The sequence below is a fragment of the Lucilia cuprina genome, chromosome 4 (genome assembly GCF_022045245.1).
Source record: "Lucilia cuprina isolate Lc7/37 chromosome 4, ASM2204524v1, whole genome shotgun sequence".
In the NCBI taxonomy this organism is placed as follows: domain Eukaryota; kingdom Metazoa; phylum Arthropoda; class Insecta; order Diptera; family Calliphoridae; genus Lucilia; species Lucilia cuprina.
This window is the reverse complement of record NC_060952.1, coordinates 28266555-28290141: the sequence shown is the minus strand read 5'-3', so window position 1 is coordinate 28290141 and position 23587 is coordinate 28266555. Positions and strand designations below refer to the sequence as shown.

Genomic DNA, 23587 nt, shown 5'->3' with positions numbered 1-23587 from the left:
AATAAAAAACATGGGTAAAACCTCACGTTCATGTAAAACCCACTTTTTTTCCTTTTCGATGGACTGGTTCCGATTAAGAATAAAACTTTAAAATAAAATTTGCCGAAACCCGGGATTGAACCGGGGACCTTTAGATCTTCAGTCTAACGCTCTCCCAACTGAGCTATTTCGGCATATATCTTTCCATGGACTATGTGTATGGCTGTTATAAAACTATTTTTGATTATTACCAAAATTTTTTCATGATAAAGAGTATCAGATATCGGATATTAAACAAGTAAGATTCTTATATTCGACTATGCCGAATCTTACATACCCACAATCAAAATGTGTTCCATAACTGGAATGCTTCTTAATAAACATTAGGTAGATATTTTGAATAGGACTTAAATCATTTTCTGAAGGTATCCCGATATGGCGGACCGATTCTACGAGATTACACGATTTTTGCTCGTAAGAGACTAAGAAATTTACTTCTTTCGAAATTCAGTTCTATACTCGTATTTTGAAATTATAAATGAACGTTAAAGTCAATTGTGAATTGATCTTAATAAAATTTGGTAGAGAGAATTTGGCTAATATGAAGATATAGAAGATTTTAATTAGCTCTTACCGTTCGGACCCTATCGTGCTTTCAAAAGACAGACAAACGGACAGACATCGTCTTATAATTGTCTTAGAAACTCTAAACCTGAATTTTTTCAACGTGCAAAGGAATACCCCTTAAACGATGCGTTTAAATGTACTAAACACGAGAAAATTAAAAATCAATTTTTTGAAAAGTTCCTCAGTTCCCTACCAGCGATTGAAAATCTTGATCTCAGTATAATATGTTCAAACATTTTTTTCTACTATTTTTCGAATTGGGTGTCAAAAATTCCATGAAATTCCAAAATGAGCTTATCACGGGAAAAATAATACAATTTTTATTGGTCAACAAAATGATTTTTCTTGTAATATAAATGGCATATAAATAAACAAAATCTAAAATGGACTAAACCAAATGTAAAACTATTTTTTAAATATTTTTCTGTATGAGATAAAAATAATGACACCCATTTCAATAAAAAGCGAAAATAATATTCATCTTCAACCCACTAAAAATCATATTGTGGATCAAAAATTATTCTAAAAAATTTTAAAATTATTTTTACCGTAATCAGCACAAAATTACGGAATTATTGAGATCTAAAATATTTTATTTTGTAAAAAATTACACTGAAAAATACCGAATGTAAAATTTCATAAAATATCTCAAACAAGCTATTCTTTTTCGATCGGAATGCCTAATAAAGAGCTTTTTACAATGAAACTGATTACAACAAATAAAATCAAATTTAAACTATGTAATTAAACACTTTGATTTTCTTTGAATGTACAAAGTAAGATCGTACAAATATAAAGAAATTCAGGTTTCTTTATATTTCCAGCGGTCTTCTTTCATTTATTGCTAGAAATTAACTACAAATTCTAATATGCATTTTAATAAAAAAAACACATGCTCCTAATTTTTTTGATTGAAGCAAACATTCATCCGTTTCAGCAATTTTTTCACGTGTCAGTTGCAAATCTGGTCAACTGTCAACTATAATCCCATACAATTTTGAATAGATGACACGATGAAACACATGGCCAATATTAATGGGCCTTAATATAAAATGACCATTCAACCATACAAACAAATGGCCAACAAAAATAAAAGACAATCCACAAACGTATTTTTCCTACAATAATAGAAATATAATGCAAATAACAATCAATTCCAGCAGACAGAGGAATTAAAGAAAAAAGTAGGAAAGGTAAATCCCAATTGATTGTGTGTTGTAGTGGTGCTGACACACATATATTCATAATGCATATGAGTATGTTGCACATTTTCTAAATAATGCGCAAACAATACAATTTAAAATACTAAATTATGCATTAATAAAAACTAAACATATCGAAACACATAAAGAATAGCCAATTCAAATAAGAACATCAATACTAAGATAGATGAATACTTGACAGACGGACAGACATACGTACGAATATATTATAGGACTTCTTTGATTGCTGGCCAGACATAAAGACACATGCAAAAATACATACATACACATACGTACGGTAATTCATAAATTACATTTGAAGAGCATGCGACCAAAACGTTTAATCAACCATTCATACAAATTGTTCACAATTGTTCAGCTACTGACAATTGTCCACGTTAATACCTTTATTGTTGTCAACTATCTTAATAACAATTTGTTGTTTGTCCCATTGAACTATTTCTCTCACAATTGTTCTTTAGGCCCTTCTCCTTTGGTCGGCAGGTATATTATTTAGTTTAAATTTATTCAAGGTGTAGCTTATCCATGCGTCGTTTTTAGATTTTTAATTAAATCCATACTTTTCATAGGAAACACTTTTGAATTGAGGCATAATCCAGAAAAGGTGTTAAAGGATTATACGGTAGTCCATCCATCATTAAATTGTGGTCAGTAGAATATTATTTATTGTATATACAGAATGTTTTGTGTTAATTCTTATTTGGCACACTTTCTGCATAAGTTCTTTTAAAGAAAAAACTGTCCGTCGAAACCCGGAATCGAATCCAGACCCTTATGAACTTCCATCTAAAGTTTATCTAACTGGGTGTGCAAAAAGCTAATCAAAAATGTTTTAAATACACAACAACTTCATCAACATTATGTAAGCCGAAATAGCTCAGTTGGGAGAGCGTTAGACTGAAGATCTAAAGGTCCCCGGTTCAATCCCGGGTTTCGGCATAAATACGCTTTTTTTTATATTCATTCTAAATGAAACAGATAATTATTTCTAACAAATATAAAGTTTCCGATTTCAAAAATATAACCTTGAAATAATACTGATAAAAAACAAAGAAATGCAACGTTATCTGAAGAAGCTTTAATCCTTATCAAAAAATTTGATCTTTAGAAACCTATGCTTAAAACCGAAAATAAGACTTTTGAGTAAAAAATATGTACATATAAAGAAATTTTTAATCAAAAATTTCGAAAAAAAATTTACACTGCTCAAATGGTTTATTATATGAAACTGTAAGCCGAAATAGCTCAGTTGGGAGAGCGTTAGACTGAAGATCTAAAGGTCCCCGGTTCAATCCCGGGTTTCGGCAATTAAAGCTTTTTATGCATATCTAATTGATTTAAAAGCTCAACTGGGCAAAATTCAATGATTCGTGTGATACTCAGGATAGAGTATCAAAGCTAAACTCGATTTTCGGAAAAATCTGGGGAATTCAGCTATTAAGAAGGTATTATGAAAGAAATGAAGAGGAGTTTGCGGCTAAGTTTAAATCAGGCCCGATCATTTCAAAAATCGGTAGCGTCATTAAAAGTTCTTTGTTGACATTTAGCATTTAACGTAGACCTATTCTAGAGGTATGGTTGTATGCAGTTTTTAGTTTATACAAGTACGAATTTTAATTTTTTTCTAAATAATTTCTCTAAAAATAGTATTATTAAAGTCCTTCAATCATTTAAATACAAGCCGAAATAGCTCAGTTGGGAGAGCGTTAGACTGAAGATCTAAAGGTCCCCGGTTCAATCCCGGGTTTCGGCATAACCTTGATTTGTTCATAAACTTTTCATTCATGTGAATTAAGTCCTTAATCCTTGCAAATTTCTATAGGTATATAAAACAATTTATGTTCATTTCCAAATTTGGAAGCCATGTTTGTACGAGATTATAAGAAAATGCAATCCGGGTAAGAATTGCATAAGTGGAATTCTGTAAACAAATAAGGAATGTTTAGAAAATAAAAATCAAAGCTTTATATTTCATTATGTTTTAAACTACAAGAATAAATTTTAACTTTATAATTTTAAGCCTAAATATACGTCCAAGCTTGAAATCCTTAGTCGACCTAATTATAAGCCGAAATAGCTCAGTCGGGAGAGCGTTAGACTGAAGATCTAAAGGTCCCCGGTTCAATCCCGGGTTTCGGCATATCTTGGCTTTTTTGTAAACCTATGATCCATGTTAAATGCACACATACATTAAATCAATTAAGTCAAAATATTGATATTGGAATTTTATGAAATCAGAAATATATAATCCCAAATCCATTTTTTTAATTTTTACATGCAAATTTCTATAAACCAAGCTTGAAGTTGTTATTAAAAGTCTCAATATAAAATTTCGCATGATAAAAATATTATGAAATCATATTTATAGGTATGGATGGCAAAAAGTTTATTATGCCGAAACCCGGGATTGAACCGGGGACCTTTAGATCTTCAGTCTAACGCTCTCCCAACTGAGCTATTTCGGCTTACAAATGAATTGTAAGGACTTCAAAATGTCCATAATTCGATATTTTTAATCTAAAATTTATTACTCACAGGTATATTCTGAGCTCTAATGAACACCTTTAGGTTAAAAAATCCACACGCCAGAATTTTGAGTTGGCTTTCAAGTTCCCAGTTTTCGCGATTTCTTATGTCCAGGAATCAGGATATATAATGCAATTTCATTGCAGTATATATGTTTGTATATAAATGCATTGATATTTAAGATAAGTTCTTATGGAGTAGTCAAACACATATAGATTTTAAATCGTTACTATAAAAATGCATTTCATGCCGAAACCGGGATTGAACCGGGGACCTTTAGATCTTCAGTCTAACGCTCTCCCAACTGAGCTATTTCGGCTTATATCTGAATTAATAAAGGATTTTAAAGTTGTTAAGTTTTTGAAAGGAATTAGTAATTAAATAATTATACAATTTCTTAAAGACAGTCTTAAAAGAATACAAAATTGTGAAACTAACAGTTTGATGTTATGTTGTGTTCTTTCTATTATTTATTATGCGATAAAGAAATCGGACTTCATCTATATATTTTCTCAATACCGAGAATTACGCATTAAATTTCACAGAATGTCGATTTCACATGCTTATATGTACAGCAAAACGTTTAGCTTTGATTTCTACTGGGTTGTTTTTTTAGAAGAATATGACTATCTGAGGAACGTTCTGTTCCGATCCTCTAATTTCTATAGGTTATTCATAAGAATAACGAATATTGGAGGTATGTTATACATATTCCAAAAGCTTTACCCTTCAGTAGAAGTACATAAAAAGCTTAAGATTGCCGAAACCCGGGATTGAACCGGGGACCTTTAGATCTTCAGTCTAACGCTCTCCCAACTGAGCTATTTCGGCTTATATCTGAATTAATAAAGGATTTTTAAGTTGTTACGTTTTTGAAAGGAATTAGTAATTAAATAATTATACAATTTATTAAAGACAGGCTTAAAAGAATACAAAATTGTGCGGTTCATTTAAACGAAATAGTAGAAATTAAGGATTTGATTATTTCGAACTATGAACTACTTGTGCAACCAACCAATGGTTTGATATCCTTAATATCTCCTCCGAGGTTTTGATACAACTACTTTTTTATAGATTTTTCCCTAGTATTTATTTGTCACGGTTCAGAAGTATATAAAAAACCAAGTTTTGCCGAAACCCGGGATTGAACCGGGGACCTTTAGATCTTCAGTCTAACGCTCTCCCAACTGAGCTATTTCGGCTTATATCTGAATTAATAAAGGATTTTAAAGTTGTTACGTTTTTGAAAGGAATTAGTAATTAAATAATTATACAATTTATTAAAGACAGGCTTAAAAGAATACAAAATTGTGAAACTAATAGTTTGATGTTATGTTGTGTTCTTTCTATTATGTATTCTGCGATAAAGAAATCGGAGTTCAGCTATATATTTTCTTAATACCGAGAATTACGCATTAAATTTCATAGAATGTCGATTTCATGCTTGCTTATATGTACAGCAAAACTTTTAGCTTTGATTTCTATGGGTTTTTTCAGAAGAATATGATTATCTATTCCGATCCTCTAATTTCTATGGGTTATTCATAAGAATAGCGAATATAGGAGGGATGTTATATTCCGAAAGCTTTACCCTATGCTTTCCATATTCAGTAGAAGTACATAAAAAGCTTAAGATTGCCGAAACCCGGGATTGAACCGGGGACCTTTAGATCTTCAGTCTAACGCTCTCCCAACTGAGCTATTTCGGCTTATAACTAGGCAAAAAAAATATACTTGCAGCTGTTTCTAATATGCATATGCCCATTTATTTCTTGCCAGAATACTATCTATATATAATTTATTCATATAGAATTAAAAGATCAGGTTTTTGATAAGGGCTAAAAAAATTTCGCCCAAATAAGACTGAAAAAGCCTTATTTAGAAAAATTATTCAAATGTAGTCTATTTTCTAATCTATTTTCAATGTCATATAAACGGAATCTGAATTTTTCACTGCCCTGATTGATCCACAGCTCTACATCTTCGAGATGATGTTATACACATTTATTCTACGTTAGGAATTACTAACGAGAACTAGCATTAACTAATCGCAATTAATACATACATCTTGTAATTCTTGTGAATGCATTGTATAAACCCAACATGTGTTAGAAACATATAAAAAACTATACTTTGCCGAAACCCGGGATTGAACCGGGGACCTTTAGATCTTCAGTCTAACGCTCTCCCAACTGAGCTATTTCGGCATATATATTTAATTGTGAAAATATTTTGTCAAAATGCATATTTTAATACAATTGCATAACATATCACATCGGCACAATGCATAATATTCTTCCCTATATAATGGTTTGGTTGTAGCACATTTTTGCTTTAAATATTTAAATTGATTCTACTGCGACCTTACAACATTTGTTTTATATTCTCAGATCTGTTCAGTTTTACAAATTTCATATGTATGTATTTTCATGTTGCTCGTGCTAAATTTTAGGATTCCAGTTGTAACGGTTTCCTAGATATTCAAATTTTTACCGCCCACTATTGTTTGCCTGAACATTTTGATCGAAATATTCATTTGGATGTCTGTCATAGAGTTTTATATTCATGATGTATATAGTTAGCACCTCTCCTGTTGGAAATTCTGAAATAAAAAGTATCATATAGTTACTTCCACTCATTTAGAAAGTCGCTGTAAAGAGAATCGATTTGCCAGTTTATACTTCAAACAAATACTTCAGAGATAGACCTGAAAATTTGTTTCTGGCCTAAGATCCACTAACATTAGTGCAAATTTCATCCAAATCGAGTTTTTTAAGTTAGGTGACTTGATACGAAATTGCCTACATATGTATAGTGAAATCTCGAATGACAAGTTGATATTGGATATGAGCAATTGCATTTGAAATGTTGTATTTTAGGTTGAGTTAATTTTTAAGCTGTATTGCAACATTATTTTAATTTATTTTTGTTTTAAAAAGTCAGACTATGCCGAAACCCGGGATTGAACCGGGGACCTTTAGATCTTCAGTCTAACGCTCTCCCAACTGAGCTATTTCGGCCCATAGAAGTAATTTATTTAAATTTAAATATGCTGATAAAATCATAAGTCCCATTAAAACTTTATATGGATGAAAATAGTTTAAACAAAAAATATGCATATGATTAATTAGAAGAAAACATGTTTGTAACATTATTTGCAGTTCATGCTGAAATTTCTAATTTACTTTGGTGGTGTGGCTCTTATTTTGATGTGCATAACTTTAAATAGGAATTAACATTCAGTTAAGCTCCTCTCATATGCATAACTGTAGTGTCTATAGTAATAGAGATTTTTAATGCACCAGAAATTCAGTGTGTGCAATACACAGTTTTGACTAAAAAAGCTTATTTTATGCCGAAACCCGGGATTGAACCGGGGACCTTTAGATCTTCAGTCTAACGCTCTCCCAACTGAGCTATTTCGGCATGCAAAAGTATTTGGCAGAATTTAAGTTCAAATACTTATGTGAGAAGTAATTATTTAACTTCTTATTTTTAACTATAAAAGGAAATAGTTTCATAAAATCAACAGATGCAAACAAATTTATATTATACCGAAACTCAATATTTTACCCAAAACTTTTCGATTTTCAGTGTGGTGCTCTTCAAATTCAGATTTTACATATTTATTTATTTTTTATTATCTTTATATTGAAATTAATATTTTTAAACTTTTAAATAAAAAGATAACATATTGCCGAAACCCGGGATTGAACCGGGGACCTTTAGATCTTCAGTCTAACGCTCTCCCAACTGAGCTATTTCGGCATCCGATTTTCAATAAATAATTTTCGAAATTTCTACTGTATACTGAACAAATATTAAAAAACTAAAAAAATACAAAAAGTTACTGTTTTGCCGAAACCCGGGATTGAACCGGGGACCTTTAGATCTTCAGTCTAACGCTCTCCCAACTGAGCTATTTCGGCATATAGTATGATTCCTATTGATACATTTTTTCGCTATATATTAAACTGTTTTATTTTTCTCTTTATATTTAGAAAATCTATTGGTTTTATAATTTCCAGTTGTTACTTTTAAATTACATTTATTTCATTACATAAGCTTCTTTTTAGATTTACTATTATTATACGATTTTTGGAAAATAAACAATATATATTGATTAAAATATGTATTTTACGCTCTTATGGGAAAGGATCCAAAATTATTAGAAAAATTTTTAATACATATATATAAATTTCTTAATATATATTCTTTCTTTCAAAGAAGTTAGAAATGCAATAGATAAATTATAAAAATCTTTTCAATATCAGTAAAACCTGCTCTATCTGCTCTATTATAAGAATTCTAAATTGTTTATTTTAATCTAATAGCGGAAAAATAAACAAACAAAAATAATTCAGGAACATTTAAATTCATTCAAAATGAGACTAAGAAAATTCTAACAAAGTGTTCCTATATATTTTTTATATATATATATATATTTTTTTTGTAGTCAACTAGCACTCGTATTTACTGCATGAATGCAGACCTCAGTTAGTATCGATAGCGTAGCAGTGGTGGAGGTAATACTACACAATCCCATAAACGTACTTATGAATGTGGTCAAATCTCAATGTAGACAGAAAGACAGACAGACAGACAAGCTAACAAACAAACAAACCAACCATCCATCTAGCAAACAAATCTCTTGAACATAAATTACTTGAATAATCACAGTAACAAACAAGTAAGAAATTAAAATCGGGCTAGTCCGACCTGTTATAAAAATATAATGTGTTTTAGATTTCATAATAACACATTTAAGTTTAATTGTATCTTGCCTCAGATATACATACTTAAGCCATTTATTGTAGAACAAAATTTCAGACTTATAAGTCAAATTTGGAAAAACGCTTTTTATAGGGGCTAATGGGTCAAATGAGGCCCTATAATTATAAAATTCATGAGGGTATCAAAGCTAGTATAGATCTTAGTTTTACAGCTTTTTCTTGAGATATGAGTATATTAAACATAATAATTAACTTAAAAATCCTATTCGGCGGATTCAGGTGGAATAATGGACCGATGTTAACATTTTTAATAGGCCTCGTCTCCGGTACCATAGAATATCATGTGCCAAATTTTATTGAGTCATCTACAAAAGTGCGATTCTAAGCTTTACAAGTCCCATTCGCGGTTTCAATTGTATGGGGGCTAGGAGAAATAATGAACCGATCTTTACCGTTTTCAATAGGCTTTGTTCCTGTGACAATAGAAAATCATGTGTCAATTTTACAAAATTGTGACCAATTATTCACATGGACGGACATAGCTAAATCGACTCAGAAAATGATTTTAAGCCGAATTGTATAATTTAAGGTGGGATAGACAAACAAACGGATGGACATAGCCGAAAACCTAATATACATCACCACAAAACTAATATACCCTCCCTACTAAAGTCATGTAGGGTATAAAACTACGGAAGATTATAAATAAAATTAAATAAATTCAAACTTAAACTCAAAGCAAATGAAAAACCAGAAATGAAGCTTCAATGTAGTAAATGTATTTGATCTGTGTGCTGATCTGGGATGGGTAATGATAAGTTTTTGGTACTATTGTATACTATTGTACTTTTGATGATACATAAATTGAAGTGTTTTACGTGAACACTTGCCGTGTTCTTTTACAACCACGGAGTAAGCTTTTTATACGACTTACCGCCCCTATGTGCTTCTCTCTCAAGTACTCAAACTATCTAATCGCTGGTCATTGCTGCCCCCTTGCTTAACTTCCGAGATGCTAAAATAAGACCGTTTTGCAACCACTCAGATGTGATGGCATCTCAGATGTGATGGCATCCGTAGTCTATGTTCTTACTCAAATATGGTATGAGCAGATAAAACCCTGAAGATACTTGGATATGAAAGATAAATTCAGAGGTATCACTTGCATTAAATGGCTTAAATCCATCAAAATTTAGCGCTCACATCTCATTTATCCGATACAATCACTCTAGATATACCATGCACCTGCATCCATCCCGTATTATATACGACTGAAAGCAACCCATTTTCAATGCTTAGTCCCGCAGTCATTCCTCTGCGGGTATCTGTTGTGTCGGCAATACCACCTCCTTTCCCCGGGATTACTTTGATGATTTCTCCAGATATTTCATATTTCCTTACATAAAATGAGTTTGGCAAGTCCACCATCTTTTAGGTCTTTAATAATCCATACTAATAGGAAAATTTGTATTCAAATTCTATCCAAATAATTTGGAATTCCGGTAGAATATCAATAGAACAAAAACATTTCCCTAATCACTTCTAAGTTTATTATTTTATAATATTTGTATGGATATTCCCAACAATACATAATGTTCTATTACCTTTCAAGTAAAAAAGTACTTTTCTAGTACGATTTCTATGCCGAATCTATGCACAAAAAAACTAAACTGATCCGTGCTGTATGTATGATTCGTAGATCTTTGTAAAATGATCTTTTCGTTTGTTTTAGTAGTCAGTTGTGACTAAACGAGCAATGGATCTGAGTTGTGGTAGTGTAGGAACAAATACTTACACCAAATAGCAACAATAACATAAATAAATACAAAACACAACACAGATAAAGTTAAAAACCAATGTTTGTTTGGTAAGACTCGTACTACCGTGATCACGACGGTTTGTGGCTGCTTAAAAGCTGTTGCTGCTGCTTAGATAGACGACTACAACTACTACTGCTGTCTCAGCAGCTGTTATTGCTGTTGCTGCTGCTGTTAATGTTGTTGGTGATGATGATGGTGCTATACGGTCATTGCCCTCTTGTGACGTCACCGGTTCAATGGCAAATTGTGACCCAGATTGTCTGAGCTGCACGATTCAGTGATTGTTGTTTTTATTTCGTTGTTTTTTTTAACATTTTCTTAACAAAGACAGTCAACAAATACATTTACTGGAGAGCTCAGAAGAGAGTTTTTATATTAAATAAGAGATTTGTTAACCTAAGAGTAATATGGGCCTAAACCGGCTTAAATGCTCTTAAGTTCTTTTTTTAAGATCTGATGTCTTGTTTATGAATTTCCCATTGGTTTGAGGGGAGCCGGAAAACAACTTAAAAGAATTTTAAAAAGTATTTATATCGAGTCCCACTTTGAGCTGAGCTGTCAGTATGTTTATTTATTTTTGTTTCTAGTTTTATGTTCTCCAACAATGATTATGATGATGCGGCTTTTTTTATTTTCAATACATACTTCTTTTTCTTGGCCTAGCCCAGGTTGACATGGTCTGGCTTAGCTTGTCTTCTCGTCTTTATTTAATTATTATTACATTGTTGCCATAGTTGGTGACTGACTATAAATTGCTCATAAACTGGCTAATGAACTTCTAATGGACTTGTATACATTTCGATGTGTTATGTTGACCAAATTTAGCTTTATTGTTGTTTGGCGTTTTGTTTTTTTTGTGTTTCTATTGCTCTTTTATAGTTTTGTGTTTTGTATTTGACTTGATTTGTTTTTTTTATTGAAGATTATTATTAAATTTTATTGATTAATGTTCAATTAGGATTTTTTTTGGTCATGGTTAGAAGTTGTTATTTTTTGACAAGTAACTTATTTAAATGAGCTTGTAATTTAATATGGTTAATTAGTTAGACAATATTAGTGTCAAAGTTGTCTTTACATAGTGTCCATTATTGTTATTACAGAAATTTACAGATTAGTTTAAAAACTATGTTCTTTACAGAACACTTAACATACATCAAAGTAAGATGCGTTCTATCCGGAAAATTACATTTTTTTCTAAAAATCTAATCAAGTATTCCAATATATTTCTTTATTAAAGCTATCATTATACAAACCTTTCCGTGTTAAACGAAGCATGTTCTAGACTAAAAAGTCAAGATATCCTTCCATAATTAGCAAGGATAATCCTTGATGGACTCTTGACTAAAAATCTAACATTTCTGGTATGTTGATAGGGATAAGTCTTTCAATATTTGTTTGAACATTGTTTATCTTAAAGGTTCCCTGTTTTCTTTGGACAGATTTCCTCAGGTCACAATAGTGTGTTGGCTATTTCCCAGCTAGCATTTGAAAGATTGTTGGGAGATTAATCAGTAAACTAAGTAATTATTGACTCCTTGTGTTGACCTAAAAGTGATTAATAAGTTGAACGCTTAAAAAATTATTGAAAAATTATACTCATATATGATTGAAAACTGATTAAATAAAAAAAATAAGAACATGTATAGCAATCATAAAATGATCATCCTGGTGTTTAATATATGATGATTTTATAAACTTATTTTGTGATTATATTTCAAGCAGTTGAAAAATCTAAAATGGTTTCTTATATAATTGTTTTGTTTGCAATTTAACAGCAACACTTACACTTAAAAATGGCACGAAAATGATTAAAAAAATGGGTCGAATCTAATTAGAAAAGGGGCTCACAAAAGACTCTTTTGAAGAAATTTACAGCAATCACATATAAGTCTTCCAGGTGTTGTATTTTATTTGTTTGTAACACACATAAAAATCACTCAGAAAAGACTCAAAAAAGACTTTAATATGATTCGAAAATAACTCAAAAATGACCAGTAAATCAGCTCATTATTGATTCAAAAAATGAGTCAGAACTGATCAGAAGTGGGGCTCATAAACGACTCGTTTAGAAGAGTCCCAGGTAGAGTACTATTTTCTCCCGACAAATGTATCATTTATGATCAGAAAATGAGCGCAAATATGACCATTTAAATCGTGAACAAGAATCATAAATGACTCGAATGTGAAAATTTTCTGCTAGCTGGGTTTCCCGTAAATCCGCGTAGCAGTGAGAAGCAAAATATAAGCAGAGCTTTCTCTCTATGCACTTTTTTAATTCAGTATTTCAAGGGTTAAAGATCTTTCTTACATTGAAAATTTATTTACTTAGATTAACATTATTAGATCACTCAAAAATCATATACCAACTAAGTACTGGTCAATGCATTACCTAAATCTGTCCACATTAAGCCCAAGCAAAGTGAACAGGAAGTAATATGAGTAAAACACCAAACAAATATGTATCATGAAACCGTGTTCAAAACCTTACTTAAGTGTAGTTATACCAAAAACAAATAAAAAAAACTTAATCTTTTATCCAGTAACACTCATACATATAAGCAAACAACAAGAAATACGAACAAAAAAAATACCTAAATACAGATAGATCGTGTAACCAGTGTTGCATGTAATTTGTTATTTTATTTTATTGTTATTATACGAAATGCATGCGAGGCACAAAAGACATTATCTGTATTTTATTATATGGTGCATGACTTCTTCTCATGCTGCAAAAGTTCGAAAGAACAAAAAAAAGGAAAAAACTTACATTTATACTTCATATGTGCATAAACATACAAATAAAATGAAAATAAAATCATGACAAATTTTTTGAAATAAAAATTCTTGTTAAAGACCAAAATTTCATCGGCTCATGAATTTTTGAATTGTGTTTTTTCGTTTTTTTTGTCTTTGCATTATGTATCCGTGTGCTTTAATGTCACATGTTAACTTACAATGTTTACGCAAGGCAAATTGTCATGGAGTGACATGTAGTGGAGCAGAGCGTTGCAGAAATATCATGTCAATAAAACTTAAATTGTTATGAATTGTTCAGAAGAAAGTCTACACCCCTCAATTGATTATTGTTGATTACTTCTTTAGTGGATCATGTTATTTTTATTTTATTAACTGTTGCATCGGTTTTATATCTTTCTTCTTTATTGAGTTCTTAACCATGTTTATGGCGTGGTAATACTTCTAGACAGCCGGTTAGCTGGATGGATAATTGTTTGTCGGTTTTTTTTTTATTCAAATTTTTTGACTGTCCATGTATAACTGACGATCATGTTTGCATTTTATTTTTATATTTTTCCACCATTTACAATCTGGTTGTTCTATTTCCCTTTTATGTAGATGTGTGTCCATTTGCTTTTAAAGTAGCTATTCTTGGGCCAGTAATAATCATGTTTCTGGTTTGTTAGAGTTTAAAATTTTAATCAGTTTTAACGACATTTTAATGGTAAAAACATTTAATAATATTAAGGTGCTGAGAATTTTGTTAATAGCAGATTATCTTTGAAATTAATAGTAAAATTGTGGCAATATTTCATGAGTTTATCAAGTTAAATGTTTAGTTTTACTAAGGGTTTACTTGTAGTTTTAGTAGAAAAATATGTAAATATAATATATTTGCAAAAAACATTTATATTAATGTTGGAGTTATTCTGAGAGTCAACGAACTTCAAAAGCTAACTAAACAAAATTTCCAAGTCCTCTTCAAGGACTTAACTTATGTATTTTTATGTATCACTTATTGTCGTTTGAGTTCAAAATCTTTAATTACTTAATGAAAAACACAACAAAGATGCCCAGTATTAACTCAAGTGGCTCAATTTTGTGTTTTAAATATAAGTTGTTTGTATGTTAAATAATTGGAACATTGCTTCGGAATTACTCTCTATTAGGTGGGACCAAATGAGCTGCTAAAATCAGACAGGTTTTCACAGGGAAGATATACCGAATACTGCTGATTCGTTAAAATTAGACAATGTCTTGAAAACGCCAAGTTATAAAAGCATAGAAGTCAACACGGTTGTACTTCTACAACCACATGGTTAGCTTATAAAATACCGCAGATTCATGGACTTTGCTTAAGTACTCAAACTATCTAATCTCACACTATTGCTGTTCCATTGCATAACTTTCGAGATTCAAAAAAAATCTCTTCCGTTTACAACCACGTAAAAGCACATGCAGACGTAATCAATAAACAGAACCACGCATTTATCAAATAAGTGTAGGACCAATTTCCACACTATTGTAAATTGGGCACAAACAGGTTAAAATCTGAACATACCCCGACAAGAAAGTCGAATTCAATGATATCACTTGTATAAAATACATCCAACAAACTAACTCTAGGTACACAGATGGGTAAGGCCAGCATACCCTTACATCCATCCAGTATCATATACACTTGACACTCACTCATTTTCAACGCTTACTCCTTTGCAGGCATCTGCTGTCTAGGCAACGGTGGCGTGTCATAATGTCGTGTCCATGGACATTGTGACACTTTTAAAACAGAAATGTATTGGAAAATTTGTTCAGAATTTAAGAAAGGGACACACTTATTCCAAAAAGAATTGCTCCTAAATTTGGTGTATGTTGCATTTTGGGTTTATTTTAAAATGTGTTCTGGATAGCCAGTCTTCGGCCGGGCGCAGAGATTTTAAAAGCTGGAGAATTTCGAAAACCGGCTTCGCTAAAATAAGCTTTTTTTGATAAACGGACTCTTTAACCTTCATGGACTTCCTGTCGCATTGCTATTGGACATTGTGACACTTATGAAATTGTCATTATGTCCATGGATATTATGACATAAGGTCATAATATCCGAACTTGATCGCAATTAGGTTACATTTGACTCTATCAGTTTATAGTTCCGACAATCTAAAGTTGTTGGTAATACCTCTTTTTCCCCAGATAGCAATAACAGCAAGATGGGAATGATCAACAGAAGCATAATATTCCATTACGACTGGTAAAAACTGATTGGGAAATTATGCCTAAGCTGCTTAATAGACTAGATCTTGCACCGTCCCAATATTATTTGTTTGGATCAACGCAGAATGCTCTTTAAAGCTCGTTGTAACTACATAGGGTAGAAGGGGGACCAAATGCCACTTATTTTTTTTGAGGCGGCCTCAAATTAAAACCACAATACATATTCTTAATTAGATATGTTGGCTTTAGTTTTATTCCTTTCAATCTTTCCTAAGTCATCCTCATGTACATATTTTTTTTAACTTTTTCGCTCTGACCAAAAACGGCGATACCGCCCCATCCATGGGGTAAATGTGCCAAGGGGATGGGGCGGATTTGTCATTTATTTATTTTGCTGTTTTATACTTTAATTCATTAAACAAAGTAAAAGAAACCAGATATTTTTTGTTTATTTCACAAAACCTAACAAATTAAATTAAAACAAATTATTACTGATTTTTTCTATATTTTAACCAAATTTTGTTCTACATCACAAGCATATATTTGGCGTATGTGCGCCACCCGTAAAGTTAATGTTTCAAATTTTTAGGGATGATAGATAATCGATAAATGAAAACAAAATTTGATAATGCGATAAAATCGATTACTCGGTTTTCAAGTTATTCGCATTGACAGATGTGCCCCTATGGCAATGATCCCCCTTCTACCCTATTATAATATAATGCACTTCAGCAGAATATAATTTCCTTGTATAATTAAAACTCCCTTGAGCAAAGTTTAAACCAGGTCACCCAACGATGATGGCAACAACAAAATGTTTAGAAAACATATTTTCCCAGAAAAATTATTCTCTTTATAAAATATTTCTCTTTATTTACTGTGAATCAGCTGTTTATTAATTCTCTTAAAATGGAAAAATTCTTTGGATATAAATAAAAAACAATTAAATTAAATAAATGTGGTTAAAACAAGTTTATGCGGTGAGTACGTGAATTTATTACTCGCAGTTAAAATACTAACAAAAACTAAAATTTACTCGCGAAACACTTTTTTTATCAGTGTGGTTAACTGTTTGTAGCATAACGTAGCGTACTTATTAAATTTGCGATTAGTATTCAATCAAGTTTGGTTTTGCTTAATTTAATTATATAAAATATTTCTGCCTAAAACTTGACCCAACAGGGATGAAGAAAAAATTAAATTCAAAACTTTATTAAAAACTTTATTTTTGTAAATTTTTAAGATTTAATATATCAAAATTCTGATATAAGGGAGAAATTCTGAAATTTGGATTTATGTATTCCAATTCTTTATAGAATTACTTATTGGTTTTTTGTTAAAAAAAAAAGTATTGGCCTTTTTAAGATATGTTTTACCTTAATTTAGATATAAAAATACCTATCTTTTCCATCTCGTATTCTATTATTCGGCGTTAAACTTCCAAAATTTAAAACTTAAGAAAATCGACAAAATTAACTCGAAAAACGCTAAATTGACAATGCTATTACACTCATATACACAGGCATACTCGTAAGCCTGCAATCAAGTACGTCACATCAACAACAAAGTGCAATTGATGCCAACCAACAACAACAACAACAAGAACATAAGTTTAACAAAAGAGAATTAAAGCCAAAGAGCATGGATTGCTTTGGTATGGTGGTTTGGTTGGTAAATATATTGTGGTGCCTAGGTATGACCGACCAAAGTCGAAGATACTGCAGCATGCACCAACAACTACAATAACAGACACACTACTACAGCAACAACAGTGAGAATAACAAATAAGACAACAACAACAACATCATGCAACATGCTTTAATGCATTGGAGTCTACAAGAATAATGCGGAAGTGATATTGCATCCGTAATCATGTAACCAAACATGTGACTTTGTTTTTCTTTTTTTATTCACTCTGTTTTTGTATTTCGTTTACGTTGTCGTAGTCGACAACGCTGTTGTTGTTGCTGCTGCCGTTTGTTTGTGTGTTAATTTTTTTCTTCTTCTGCCTTTTTCTGTTTGTTTTTATTTTATTATTTCAAATTGTGAGCGTGCGAGCTTAACAAAGTTCTCACACGTTCAGATTTAAAGTGACTAAACTGGTTCAAAATAAATATTGTTGCTTATGAATATGTACGTTTGTCTATATGTGTTTGTACGACATTCGTGGGCTATTTCAAAAATCTATGATAAAATGTCAAATGCAGCAAAATAGCTTCGTGACTTGCGAATCCCAGGAGTAATATTGTTGAAGTAAATATACATTACGACAAATCCCTTAACAGGTTGAATTTGAATACAAGGTGAAATCGATATAACAGCTAATAAAGAAATATATAAAGAAAAGAGGAAAATTTTATAGGCAATCAATTTAATCTGGGCAAAACTAGTTGTTTTTTGACGCTTCGAATATCAAAAACACGTAAACTCTGTGGAAACATCTTGAAGAGGCTTGCGCAAATCTTGTAGATTTGAAGCTATTAGAAACATATCATAATACATAAATACTTCAACTAATTTTAATTTTTCTAACCTTATCAAACCTACCTCGTAAATTTGCTATATGATCATATGTAGGGATCTTTATTTGTGTATATATGTATGCAATGGAGTGTAAGTTTATTTGATTTGATTCGTAAAAGAAAACGATATTAATGTTTGTTTCTGTACTTGTAAGTTTAAGGAAAATTTAATGTAATAAATCTTGCAATAAACTTTGTAATAAATGTTTATTTTAGTTCGATTGTATACCCTTTGATATACCCTACAAGTATTTTATAGTATTTCACAAAAACTTAAATCTAATTGCTTAAAACTATGAAAACTTTTTGGACACGTCTTTGGAAAAGGAGCTACTAAAATATATGTTTTAAAGTTTTAGTTCTTTTATAATAGGGAACACAATCATACTATAACATCTGAGAAGTTATTAGTTGATTAGATAACTTTTCTTCTGGATTAACGTTAAGGAGCGTTGATATGCGAATATCAAAAAATAAATATTCGTCTTACAAGATGTTCTTCAGTTATACGTCGACAACGTAACGTAATGTTACGTTCTTAACACTGAGTAGCTGTTAATCGCATTTGAACACAAAGTATTGTATGTGTAATTATTTCCAATGTTTATTTTGCTAATAACTCGATCACGTTCGGGTTCGGGCGAACTTGTGTATTATATGAAATAAACTAAATTCCACCAGATTTTTCCCAACATAGTTTCCTAAAGTGGGGTATTTTCCCGACGTCTTTCGAGCGGGAAGCCCTATTAGATAGGGCTTAGACATAAGATCAATCAAGAACTCTATGAGTTCCAGTGATTCAAAGTTTGAAATATTTATCTAACACCTATGTAACTAAGTTGGGTTAGATTTTTGATGTTATCAGATCGGGAATTTGCACTAATTTGTACCAATGTTACTATGCTATTGCATAGTAGTTTAGACACAAAATCGGTCAATAACTCCTGAGTTGCAGTGGATCAAATATCATCTATCAGCTACATATGTAACTGAATATTAACTGCGTGATAGAAACTGCAGTTTAAATAAAATAAAGCAAATTTCTATTGTTTCTAAAGTTGGGTCACTTTCCTGATGTGCTCCAATCGGGAATTTGTCACAATTTTAATTTCCAAGCTGAGAACCTCCAGAAAATATAAACATTTTTCAAAAATGACAACTGCAGTTGTAAACATGTTTACAAAAAAAAACCAATTTTCGAAAAATAAACTCAAATACTTCTTAGCTACGCCTTCCTTATTGAACCAGCCGTTTCGAAATTCCAGATTTTAAATGTTAAACTTTGAACTTGTGTAACTCATATATTTGCCCAATTCACAGTCGCTGTTGTACAGTTGTATCGTAGTGTGTCATACTTTTTTATAATTAAATTGCATTTGTTTAAAATAATTGTATATGAAAAATGTTTATGATATACAACGCTACAACGACAGTACATCGATTGTGAATTGGACAATTGTTTTATTCCAATTTATTGTTTTTATTGTACACTTCCGGATCCATAACTGGCCATCTGATATGTCTAACTAAAATCTTAATGTAACTTATATATTGTATTATTATGTAGTTTTAATTCTCTATTCGATTTTAATAAGCATTTCCCTTTCTTTTCAGGTAAGTCTTTGAATATTATTACAACCTTGTTTCTTGGTAAGTTATAAATATTAGGTAAAATATATGTCTGTAAAAAATAAAAAAATCGTTTTAAAATATGTTACATAATACATTTTCTGTAGGGTTGGTTAAGAATTTTTCTAGTTTTTATTAAATATAAGTTTTTAAATCGTATAAGATCTTTAAATTTTATAATATTCAAATCATAATTATTTATTAACATATTTCTCTGTTATTTCAATGTTATCTTGATAAAATATCTATATTATATTCTAAAGTTTCTTTCAACTAAAAACAAATTATCACTACTCAGTTACAAAATGTTTACCAAAAAAAATACATTATGTACATAAGTATATATATGTATTCCTACAAAAAGACAGGGATCAAGCTTTTTTGTTGTCTTGAAAGACTTACAACATCAAAACCCAAAAAAAAAAACTAACAACAAAAAAACACATTAAAGTACTTGTTTGAGTATACATTTTACAAACTCAAATACCCCGCGGCTATAAATAGCTGTCCAAAAATACCGAAAATATTATTACAAGGGACAAATAACGAAAAAATAACAAAAAAAAATAAAATAAATAAAAATGTCTTCCATCGTTTTGAAATCAGAAATTAAGATTTTTTCAGCAGAATGTACCTGAGTTTATTTTGGACTTTAGTGATTTAAGAAGGTACTTGGGTTGATTGGATGAATGATCATCATGATTTTACTGCTCATTACATATGCACACAATGAAGAAATAAAATAAGGTTAATAAAAAGAAACGAAACAAAAAAGAAACATTAAATATTTTAGTGGAAAAGAATGAACAGGAGAGAAGTATCGAATGGGATTTGTTGAGGGGGAGGGGAAGGAGATGTGACTATAATAATGATTTTTTATGCATCCTTTTTGAAAATAAGATTTGTAGATCCTTTTGTAAAAGTTCAAGTAAGAAAATGAAAAATAGAGAAAGTAGTAAGATACATTGAAGAGACGGAAAGAAAGGAGAGAGAAGAAAGGACATGTTGAATAAAGACATAGTATTAAGTTTACGACCACACTAGTAAAAGTTTAAAAGTCACACCAATTCTGACTGCACCTAGAGCCGTGTTTAGTAGAACGAAACGAATCTATCAAATAAATCAAGCATTTTCTTCTTACACATAGAGAACACACCGTATAAATGCAGTTGTTTTTCCGACAGACTGACTAGAGGCACTTGCAGCACCTCTTTTCCCCGTTACTGCTATCACGTCAAGATGCGGTCTTTCATTAAGGTAACATGCCCCAAGGGGGCATGCGGTCTTTCACTCACTAAGAACATTACAAAACAACAAGAAGTGCAAATTTTAATAAAAGCAAATACTAGTGATAGTAGGAGGAAGAGAGAAAGGTATCCAATGCAATGATTAATTAGTGTTGGTTGCTTCAGTAAACGAGCAAAGCAATCAAAGTTTCCCATAAATCGTCAGTTATTTTTGGGGACCTTTGTTTCAGTGTTCTTTCTTTTGGAAAATTAAAAATAAATAACAACAACAATACATTCTTTTTAAATTTGCCACATATGTTACCAATTTCATGGTTACGACGATCATGGTTCATGCTGTAATGCAGTCAGAGCTCGGTTTGAAATTTTGAAGCTTTTTTTTCCATTCGTTCGTACTTTGACGTCGTCATATACGCACAATTTTATTTTTATGTAAACTTGATTCTTTATTTTTTTTGTTGTATTTGTTGGATTCTTCCTTCTCGGTTGTGGTTTCTTGGTACTTTTAGTTACATACATATATGGAGGTTCTATATACAAATATTTTTGTATGTATTTACACATACATATATGAGAGTTAAATATATTAATGTGAATTTTATTTATTTATTTATTTTTTTTTGGAGGTTATTGGCCTGTATAAATGTTTAAAAGAACTAAAGAATATAACTAAATGCTATAAATACTTCTTACATACAACATCAATGCTGTCGTTTTTGTTGTTGCTGTTTAAGTCACACTGTCCGTCAATCAAGTGATCATATTTGTTCATTCATTCATAAATATGATTTTTGTTTATAAGCATGAAGCAAGTACTCGATCTATGGTCGCAGCAAAGTGTTTAGTTTATTTATTATTTGTATGATTTTTCTCTCTATTTGTCGCCACTGTCTTTGATGTGTGTATGTGTCTCAATATTTATTTAGAATAAATAACTGTGGGAATTTTTATTAAAAAAAACTGGATAATTATATTCTATTGGTTGTTGTATATATTATATCGTTCTAAGTTCTATTAAAGATTTACATTACATGGTACCACACCTTCGCATGAAATAGATATATGACCTATTAAAAGTTGTAGGGTAGAAAGGGGACCAAACGCCACTTTTTTTGTAGCGGCCTAATATTAAAACCACAATAAGTATTCTTAATTTTTTCTTGGTTTGGATACTTAGATGTGTTGGCTTTATTTTATTCTTTTCTAATTCATATTAATGTACATATTTGTTTAACTTTTCCGCATTGATCAAAAACGGCGATACCGCCCCATACATGGGGTAAATACGCCAAGGGGATGGGGCAGATTTGTCATTAGTAAAATAAGCAAACAAATTAATAAATAAAAACTTATTTTGCTGTTGTATATTTTACTTCACTAAACTAAGTATAATAAATTAACAATATATATATTGTTTATTTCAAAATTAATATAAATGATTACTGATTTTTTCTTTATTTTATTCAAATTTTGTTCTATATTACCCAGGCAGTACTGGGGTTTAGTTTCAGTTTTTTCAGGCTTCAAATTAAATTTTCGAAAATATTATTAACGTTCAATCACTGAGTACAAAAACATCACATGTTGCCTCCCATCATATGTAAAGTTAATCTTTCAAACTTTCAGGGATGATAGATAATCGATAAACGAAAACAAAACATGATAACGCAATATAATCGATTACTCGGTTTTCAAGTTATTGGCTATTAGCAGATGTGTCCCTATGGCGAATGATCCCCTATCTACCATATATCTACCATATATCTACCAAACATCACAGTCCTAAAATTTTTCATTTGTCAATGGGAGATGTAACAGTGGCGCCCGAAAAATAGGTGTATCTGAGACACTATAAGATATATTAAAATACCAATACTCTCGTATGAAGTTCGGAGATTTTCGAAAGAATTTTATATTTAGAGTGCCTGAATACTTATTTAACTGAATATGTGTTACAGAATATAATTTGGTATAAATCTAAATTTATGTAAAAATCAAGAGGCCATTTGATTTTATTTAATCAAACTTGAAGTTTCCTAAAAAGCTTAAAACAAATAAGGGTTAAAGCATTTTACACAACCATTACTGCCATCTAACCTTATGGGCCAATTAACACATGTTTAAAATACTTTAAATACTTTAAAATCTTTAATTTTAATTTATTATCATAATAATTTATTGGTTTTTAATAACACCCAAAGAGCTGCATACTAAATTGAATTTGATTGTTATTAAATATTTAAAAAAAATAAACATACAGATACAAATAAAACCATTTTCAACTACCAAAAAAAAAAAGAAAAAAACAAAAAAATTCTTCTCACGTGTTCTAAT

The 23587-nt window shown here is 30.8% G+C and overlaps 15 non-coding genes across 15 annotated transcripts; 4 read left to right on the top strand and 11 right to left on the bottom strand.

Annotated features, from left to right (window-relative positions):
• Positions 1-100: 100 nt before the first annotated feature.
• Trnaf-gaa lies at positions 101-173 on the bottom strand. Its single transcript has one exon. It is a non-coding gene; the product is annotated as a tRNA-Phe (tRNA).
• A 2522-nt stretch (positions 174-2695) lies between these two features.
• Trnaf-gaa lies at positions 2696-2768 on the top strand. The gene has a single exon. It is a non-coding gene; the product is annotated as a tRNA-Phe (tRNA).
• A 295-nt stretch (positions 2769-3063) lies between these two features.
• Trnaf-gaa lies at positions 3064-3136 on the top strand. Its single transcript has one exon. It is a non-coding gene; the product is annotated as a tRNA-Phe (tRNA).
• Positions 3137-3509: 373 nt separating this feature from the next.
• Trnaf-gaa lies at positions 3510-3582 on the top strand. The gene has a single exon. It is a non-coding gene; the product is annotated as a tRNA-Phe (tRNA).
• Positions 3583-3896: 314 nt separating this feature from the next.
• Positions 3897-3969, top strand: Trnaf-gaa. Its single transcript has one exon. It is a non-coding gene; the product is annotated as a tRNA-Phe (tRNA).
• Positions 3970-4221: 252 nt separating this feature from the next.
• On the bottom strand, positions 4222-4294 carry Trnaf-gaa. The gene has a single exon. It is a non-coding gene; the product is annotated as a tRNA-Phe (tRNA).
• Positions 4295-4602: 308 nt separating this feature from the next.
• Positions 4603-4674, bottom strand: Trnaf-gaa. Its single transcript has one exon. It is a non-coding gene; the product is annotated as a tRNA-Phe (tRNA).
• A 439-nt stretch (positions 4675-5113) lies between these two features.
• On the bottom strand, positions 5114-5186 carry Trnaf-gaa. The gene has a single exon. It is a non-coding gene; the product is annotated as a tRNA-Phe (tRNA).
• A 298-nt stretch (positions 5187-5484) lies between these two features.
• On the bottom strand, positions 5485-5557 carry Trnaf-gaa. The gene has a single exon. It is a non-coding gene; the product is annotated as a tRNA-Phe (tRNA).
• Positions 5558-5991: 434 nt separating this feature from the next.
• Trnaf-gaa lies at positions 5992-6064 on the bottom strand. Its single transcript has one exon. It is a non-coding gene; the product is annotated as a tRNA-Phe (tRNA).
• A 425-nt stretch (positions 6065-6489) lies between these two features.
• Trnaf-gaa lies at positions 6490-6562 on the bottom strand. Its single transcript has one exon. It is a non-coding gene; the product is annotated as a tRNA-Phe (tRNA).
• Positions 6563-7302: 740 nt separating this feature from the next.
• On the bottom strand, positions 7303-7375 carry Trnaf-gaa. Its single transcript has one exon. It is a non-coding gene; the product is annotated as a tRNA-Phe (tRNA).
• A 333-nt stretch (positions 7376-7708) lies between these two features.
• On the bottom strand, positions 7709-7781 carry Trnaf-gaa. Its single transcript has one exon. It is a non-coding gene; the product is annotated as a tRNA-Phe (tRNA).
• Positions 7782-8050: 269 nt separating this feature from the next.
• Trnaf-gaa lies at positions 8051-8123 on the bottom strand. Its single transcript has one exon. It is a non-coding gene; the product is annotated as a tRNA-Phe (tRNA).
• An 88-nt stretch (positions 8124-8211) lies between these two features.
• On the bottom strand, positions 8212-8284 carry Trnaf-gaa. Its single transcript has one exon. It is a non-coding gene; the product is annotated as a tRNA-Phe (tRNA).
• Positions 8285-23587: the final 15303 nt, after the last annotated feature.